The sequence below is a fragment of the Hyperoodon ampullatus genome (assembly GCF_949752795.1).
Source record: "Hyperoodon ampullatus genome assembly, chromosome: 3".
NCBI lineage: Eukaryota > Metazoa > Chordata > Mammalia > Artiodactyla > Ziphiidae > Hyperoodon > Hyperoodon ampullatus.
The window spans coordinates 88,308,660-88,317,315 of NC_136916.1; the positions used below are offsets into that span (position 1 = coordinate 88,308,660).

The 8,656-nt window shown below is 38.6% G+C and overlaps 1 pseudogene across 1 annotated transcript; it reads left to right on the forward strand.

Annotated features, from left to right (window-relative positions):
• Window positions 1–7,183: 7,183 nt before the first annotated feature.
• On the forward strand, window positions 7,184–7,829 carry LOC307050070 (osteoclast-stimulating factor 1-like; annotated as a pseudogene). The gene has a single exon. The product of its transcript is annotated as an osteoclast-stimulating factor 1-like (transcript).
• The last annotated feature ends 827 nt before the right edge of the window (window positions 7,830–8,656 follow it).

An 8,656-nucleotide genomic window follows, 5' to 3' on the forward strand; every position in this document is an offset into this window, starting at 1 on the left:
GACTTTCCCTTTTAGAAAGCCCTGTCTTCACTCAGCCCAGACCACTTTAATAGAAGAGGGACCAGCAGATATTGCCCATTAAAGTGAAAGCAGGGAGTTCACACTGGCCAGGTAGCCTCTTTGTGAAACCTGAAAAAGACAGTCCTTCAAGTCTGTTTGCCACTTATGCCTATTTATGACACACTGGTTTTCAGTTTGACATATATCCATGGAGTCGTGGAAAATGTTTGTAACTTGGTTCGTAGAATAGGTTGAAGAGAAAATCATCACATATGGTCATGAATCCTCTCCTGGGCTTTAGGAATTTTGACCCCACCCTGTTAACTGTCACAATCTTGACTTTCCTTCCACCTACCCTATATATATATATATATATATAACACACACACATATAAAACTTTCTAAGAGACATGGTCCCTGACCACCCTTTTAATTTGTACATGTACACCCAACTCCCTATCCCACTTCCCTGCTTCATTTTTCCACTGCCACCATCTTAACAGACTATTTTACTTATTTTTGCTTATTGTCATGTCTTCCTAAAAGTGTAAACTCTCTGAGTGCAAGAATTTTGTCTACTTTGTTCATCACTATATCTCCAGTAACTAGAACAGTGCCTGACACATAGTAAGAGCTCAACACAAAAATAATTTCCAGAGCCTCTGCCTCCTTTTCCTGTCTAACTTTTCTAGTTCATTATCCCAACCCACACTACTGTCACCACAATCTGTTGAGTCCTCAGTTGTTCTCTGTTTCATATGTGTTTAGTTTTATCTTCCCAGCCAAGTTGTACATTTCTTGAGGGCAAAGACAACATAGGCAATGAGAATACCAAAATAATACAAACACAACGAAAAGCCTTTATCCGGACAGCATAACTTGATGCAAAGGACAAGTGTCACCTTATGCTTCAGCTTGCTGGATGTTTGATCCACATTGAGAAAGGTATTGTGTGGTGTGCAGTGGTTTATTTGGTTCTGGGGCTGACAGATGGTTTCAGGTCTGCTTAAATTAAGCCTGTAGTGCAATAGAAGGGGTCTTAACATTATCTAATTGAACTGTTAACTTGAAAATGACAAAACTAAGGTCCAGAGAAGCAATGACCTATCTAAGGGCAGGTCAGTGGCAGAGCAGGATCAAATGACAGGTCTCCTGCTTTGCAGCCCAGTGCCAGGCCTTTCTAGAGAGGGCCTAACAGTGCCCTGTCCTCATCTCCACTCACGATTCCTTTGAAACAAACCTGACCCAAGTCTGGATTTCTCTTCCCAGGGCTGTCTGGATTCAGAGGAGAGCCAGGTCCAGACCTGCCCCGCTGGAGCCAGGCCAGATCTGGGCAGTTGAGGTGGGAGATCTGAGTGGTTGCACTGCTTGGGCAGATCTGGCTAGCTAAGTAGTCACTGGATCATTCTGCATTTCAGTTTTGAGAAGTCAACAACACGAACTCTTCTCACAAGTAGCAAACAGGAAATGCTAGGTCGTAAGCATAACACTAGAGGTCCCAAGAATCTTTGTTAGGTTGGTTAAATATAGACTGTTCTCTTGAGAGATAGGGCTAAGGTAGACCCTGACCCACTCTCTGACAGCTCTGTGTCAGGGTGTGATCCGCAGAAGGAAGCATTAGTTCAGGGAATACAAAGGGGGCCTGTGTGGTAGCTGAAAGTAGAAGGTGACATTATCCCTGAGGAAAGTCTGGATGGACTCTCTTTAGAGCCAAACTGAAAGGGCGTTGCCAGGGCTGAAAGAGCCTTCGAAAGAGAAGGTAGCCGATGCTTTTGCAGTCTCCTCTCGACTTCCTGCTGTTCATCATGCTGAGAGATGCAGTGTCCTACAACTTCAGCAATATTTTTTCCAGCACACTTGAGGTGTGCCTTGAAGTACAAAATCAAACCCAAGCAACAACAACAAAAAATTCAAAATGTTTTCATCTGTTTCTTTCTGAGGATCAGCAAGATTGTGTATTCCACTGAAGAGTTTTAACTGATTCTTCTGATCTTTTGCTAAGGTTTAACTAAGTATTCATAGGTAACTGCTGAATTATCCATGTCTAAACAGAATTGTTTTCATATGAAAATTGAAGAGTAATCATTTAAAAACATATTTTAAAATGGGGTACACCAACTCTACTGAAGGATAGTTCAATGGATAAGAATATTTCCCTAGTGGATTAAAAAAAACAAAACTAGAAGTGATCTTAGAGATTATTTAATTTAACACCCTTATTTTATTTTATTATTTATTTATATTTATTTATTTTTGGCTGTGTTGGGTCTTTGCTGCTGCGCACGGGATTTCTCTAGTTGTGGCAAGCGGGGGCTACTCTACATTGTGGTGCGCAGCTTCTCATTGCAGTGGCTTCTCTTGTTGTGGAGCACGGGCTCTAGGCACACGGGTTTCAGTAGTTGTGGCACACGGGCTCAGTAGTCGTGGCTTGTGGGCTCTAGAGCGCAGGCTCAGTAGTTGTGGTGCACGGGCTTAGTTGCTCCACGGCATGTGGGATCTTCCTGGACCAGGGCTCGAACCCATGTCCCCTGCATTGGCAGGCGGATTCTTAACCACTGCGCCACCAGGGAAGTCCCCCCCACACTTATTTTAAAAATGCTTTTTTTTTTTTTATAGGAAGATTCAGCCTAAACTATTTTTTCAAAAGTATATTAGCATTGATTGGTAAAACTCTAAAGCATGCTCTTCACAACTTAAAGATAGATGAAGGTCTTATTTTAAAGCCATGATATAGCTTGACTATTTAAAATTAAACTTGTACTACTGGAAAATTGCATTTCTTTAATTATTCTGACAAACCAAACTAGTGTTTATAAAGTTAGAAGAAAATTCAGTAAAATAGGTGAAAAGTGTTAAGAGGTACAAATTTCCAGCTATAAAATGGGCTGTAATATACAGCATAAGAAATATAGTCAGTAATACTGTAATAACTTTATGGTGACAGATGGTTACTGCACTTATGATGATCATTTCATAATATACTTAAATGTTGAATCACTATGTTGAACACCTGAAACTAACATAATATTGTAAGTCAATTATACTTCAATTTTTTTAAAAAGTGATAAGCAAAGAAGTCACCTCTAATTCATGAGATTAATCTGATTATTCAGGAAATATTTTCATACAGTATGGCATATGTCACTGTTTAAATTGTCTTATTAGAAAGAAAAAGTGTGTTTTAAATATTAAGACACATATATCTATGCATACATATAACTGTTTTATGCATCATTTAAAAATAAAAGTGAAATATTTCTAATGGATCCACATGAGAAATTTTAAGGATGGATTCAATAATTTTATCATCATCATCCTCTTTTTGATTATTCATGAACTGGAAAGTAAGCATGATTCCTGCTTTTATAGTTCTTAAATGTTTTATTTCAAGGGCAGGAAGAAAAACTTGGGAGATGTATCTAATGCACTGGATCCCAGAATAAATATTTCAATATCCTCATATAGTGAGCTAATTAATGAAAGTAATAAAGGGAAATCTAGCAGGAATTAACATAAAAGCTTATATTCGAGTTAAAAAAAGGTTGCATCACTTGGAATTTTTAGCTTAGACAAGAGAAAGCATAATGAGGATGAAATAGCTATTTTCATATACTTAATCCATTCAGAGAAAGAAGAATTGACCTTGCTCTAAAAGTTAGAACTAGGAGACCAGTGAGAGGTAAATATTGGACCATAATGAGAAATAAATTATTTCAATTACAATTGAAGGCTGAAGAATGGCTGCCTCCAAATATTTTTGAGTAAGTTAACCCCTGAATGTGGTCTAAGGTGTATTGCTACATAAGAGTAAAATTGTGGCGATATAACAAATTATTGATAAAATCAAAGTATGTAGTTAATCTGATAAAAGTCTTTTTAACAAAAAACAGCAAACATTTGTAATTTTTTTAACTTTTTAAACATTTAATGCTGAAAAAATTTTGACTTTTATTTATCCACATTGCTTTGAACTTTAGGCTGTATGTGGATTATTAAAGAAAAACCTACCTATAGGGAATGCCTGCTGGACTGCAAAAGAGTATTTGTTTCACTCAAAGCCATATTCAGTTTTAGCCCATGTAAGAAACCTATCAACCCAAAGCATCACATGACACAGTTTAAAATATTTTGCACTAGGGATGATACATTTACTATTGGAAAAATCTAACCATATGCATTACCTGTCTGAATTCTTTAAAAGCAATGCTTATCGGGAGTTCCCTGGCGGTCCAGTGGTTAGGACTCCGAGCTTCCACTGCAGGGGACACGGGTTCGATCTCTGGTTGGGGAACTAAGATCCCACATGCCACTCAGCACGGCCAAAAAAATAAATTAAATAAATAAACAAAACACACACACACGCACACATAAATAAATAAATAAAAGCAATGCTTTTCCCCTGACCATACAAGAAAGAAAAGTAATACAGTTTCACTAATACATACATACATACATACATACTTAAAGAAATACATATATGATAATTATAATTTAAAAATACAAAGAAGTGAAATTCTGAAATCCTTCCATCTAGGGCATTCAGATACTTGTATATTTATTTATTTATTTATTTGTTTGTTTGTTTGTTTGTTTGTTTATTTTTTGCAGTACGCGGGCCTCTCACTGTTGTGGCCTCTCCCGTTGTGGAGCACAGGCTCTGGACGCACAGGCTCAGTGGCCATGGCTCATGGACCCAGCCGCTCCGCGGCATGTGGGATCCTCCCGGACCGGGGCACAAACGCGTGTCCCCTGAATCGGCAGGCGGACTCTCAACCACTGCGCCACCAAGGAAGCCCCTGTATATTTATTTTTTTAATTTATTTATTTTCATACTTACATATTCATTTTTAAAATTTATTTATTTTCTTTAGTTTTTTGGCTGCGTCGGGTCTTAGTTGCAGCATTCAGGATCTTTTGTCGTGGCCCACGGGCTTCTCTCCAGTTGTGGCCCGCGGGCTTTTCTCTAGTTGAGGTGTGCAGGTTTTCTCTCTCTAGCTGTGGTGCGCAGGCTCCAGAGGGTGTGGGCTCTGTAGTTTACTGCACGCAGGCTCTCTGGTTGAGGCGCACGAGCTCAGTAGCTGTGGCAGGCGGGCTAACTTGTCCCGCGGCATGTGGGATCTTAGTTCCCCTACCAGAGATTCAACCTGCGCCCCCTGCATTGGAAGGCGGATTCTTTACCACTGGACCACCAGGGAAGTCCCTATATTTGTATATTCAAAACAAGCAAGTAAAATAGAAATTCTGTAGTATATTTAACTGCTCTCTTTTTCATCTGTTATATTGTTATATATATAAAATGATTATATATAATGAGATATACTATGGCTAGGTCTTTGACATTTTGTAAAAAGAATTCTCTCCTGTGTCTTAGTTCTTTATCCTGTGGTATTAGGGTATTCCTGACTTTATTCCCATGTACCACCACTTTAAATTTTAAAATTTGCAGGCATGTGTCCAATCTACATGAATATGCAGTGTTTTAAATTATAGGCTGAGGATTTAGCAAATTCCTTAAATTGGAATTTAAGAAAATCTTCAGCATTTCTTAAGTCATATCCTATTCAGTGTCCTATTTTCAGTCTTTTTTTTCCAGAGAGAAAAATTCCCCAGAGTTATGCAGCATTCCAGAGCATCATCCTTTTTATTTAATTATTTTGGAGGATGAAAAGCTTTTTCATAGCACCCTCACAAAATCCATTATACCAAAGTACCATGCAGCCACACAGAGCATTGAGCCCAACACAGTGCCCGCGACTGTGGCTCTCCTCCTCAGCTTCTTGTCTCTTCATCCTCCAGGCCTGCCGCTTTGTATATGTGCTCTCTTCTGAACGCAGCTTTAACACTAACATCCCCGCTACCCACACACATCTCCCTGAACCTGTCTCAGTGTGTTGGGGAGTTGTTCCTTCAGCACCAGTCAGTACCCACCCATAGAAGACAGAATATAAAGTCTTCCTCAATCCCACATGAACTCCGTCAGTCGTGAGATGGTAAGAGGGGCCATGTTAGCAAATAACTGCCAACTATTCTGAAGCCAAAGCCATTCGTTCTGGTAACGTCTTCTAGAAATATAGCTGACTTAAATTATTTTTTTGATTTAGAGTAGAGTTGATTTACAATGTTGTGTTAGTTTCTGCTGTACAGCAAAGTGAATCAGTGATACATATACATATATCCACTCCTTTTTAGATTCTATTCCCATATAGGCCATTACAGAGTATTGAGTAGAGTTCCCTGTGCTATACAGTAGGTCCTTCTTAGTTATCTATTTTATATATAGTAGTGAGTGTATGTCAATCCCAAACTCCCAGTTTACCCCTCCCCCCTCCCCCCGGTAACCGTAATTTTATTTTCTACATCTGTGACTCTATTTTTGTTTTGTAAATAAGTTCACTTGTGCCCTTTTTTTTAGATTCCACATATAAGCGATATCATATGATATTTGTCTTTCTCTGATAACTGACTTAAACTTAATAACTACATTCAACAGTGATTTTACTCAGATACCTACCCAGGTATACCCTTGACAAACAACTTAATCCAGAAGGTATCGCTCAAACTTAGATTCTCTGTGAGTGTTTATTTGTCTTTATGTTTGTGAGAGTTGTTTTTATGTTTGCTTTTGTGATTTTAGTGAAACCTTTAAAAATGTTCTCACCGGTGTTACTTCAGCTGTGCTGCCCTGACATAGAATGTTAGGGCTTAGATTATCGATTTGTCCCAGTGTTGACCGAGTGTGATCCCTGCTGTCACTTCCTCACATCTGTCTGAAGTGTCACCCTCCTGGGCAGGTCTGAGTGGCTGTGTTTCACCTGAAGAAAAGACCAGTTTCTTTCTCACAGATTCTGTGAATCATGTTACTGACCAGGTCTCTTCCTTGCCAGAAAGACCAAATCCATGTGTGGGGCCCACCTCTAGCAAGTATGTTGGACTTCAGGCATGTGCACCCATCTCATGACGGGCCTTATTTTTTTCACTATGTCTCTGTTACAACTCTGTCATGAGCTTTTTATATATTTTTGTGAGCCGCCTAAAATTCTCTCTGGAGGTGTAAGTCGATAACTAATTTTAAATCAATTTATCATTCCATACTGCATAGAAAGAGTTCTAACTGAACTCATTTTAAAGAAACATTCTTATTCAGGGACATTTATTTAAAAGTTATGGTGCTCCAGGAAGAGAGATGTTGAAGATGCCACCCAAACTGGTCAAACCAGGGTAAGTGAAATTGTTCAGAGCTCTTTATATGTTTTGAACCCAAACTCCAGATGAATTGTACTTTGAAGAAGGTGATATAATCTACATTACTGACATGAGTGATACCAGTTGGTGGAAAGGCACCTCCAGAGGCAGGATGGGACTAATCCCAAGCAACTATGTGGCTGAGCAGGCAGAATCCATTGACAATCCATTGCATGAAGCTGCAAAATGAGGCAACTTGAGCTGGTTGAGAGAGTGTTTGGACAACCGAGTCAGTGTTAATGGCTTGGACAAAGCTGGAAGCACTGCCTGTACTGGGCTTGTCACGGGGGTCACAAAGATACAGTGGAAATGATATTTACTCAACCAAACATTGAACTGAACCAACAGAACAAGTTGGGAGCCACAGCTTTGCATGCTGCTGCCTGGAAAGGTTATGCAGATATTGGCCAGTTGCTTCTGGCAAAAGTTGCTAGAACAGACTTAAGAAACAATGAGAAGAAGCTGGCCCTGGACATGGCTACTAATGCTGCCTGTGCATCTCTCCTGAAAAAGAAACAGGGAACAGATGCAGTCCGAACATTAAGCAATGCTGAGGACTATCTTGATGATGAAGAATCAGATTAATTCCTTTCTGGAGCTTTGAGATCTAAAACTTCTGTTGCTTTTGCCATTTCAAAACTTTGTCTTTGCCAGAAGAGTGTTGGTAACTGTAAAAAAAATAAAAATAAAAAAATAAAAAGTCTATATGAACGTGGCAGTATTGCACTGTTTGAATAAAACATGTAAATGAATAGTTCTCACCTTCAGTTTGCCAATAAGTGACTGGATATTTTGCTGTATAAAGTACATTTTTGTTCACCAGAGTAGAACAAGAAGAGATTATTTCTATTTATCAAGCTTACAGGAATTTTAAGACGTTTTTCTTTAAAAAAAAATCGGGATTTTCTTTTTTTTTTTAAAGTTCTTTACCTCAAGGATTGAGATACTTTGAATGGATTTTTCAAGGGGGGAAGGCTTATTATCATAATAAACCAAAAGACTTAATAGAAAATCGTCAGCTATTCTGACAAAAATAAACATTTTAAGAGACTTTATTTCCTTTGTTTTGTGGTATCACTCTTTGCTGGTAAATAAATAAAGCTTTTTATATTTATATTTAGGTAAAGACTGATTTGATTTTTTAAATAACATTTTGTATTATTAGCACAGAAGAATCATAGTAGCCAAATTTTCTTTCTTTCTTTTTTTTTTTTTTTTCCTGGATACAGTGTACTTTATTGATGGTACATGACAAGGTAGGGCTCCCTAAGCCCCTCCCCTTCTTTAGGGGGTCTGGGATGGAAACCATGTGGAGGTCGGGAGATTCTCAGTGTCTTGGGGGATCGAGTTGGCCTAGTAGCCAAATTTCTGTTCAGCCTTCTATATCTGCTTTGATTAAAGTGAAGACAAAAAT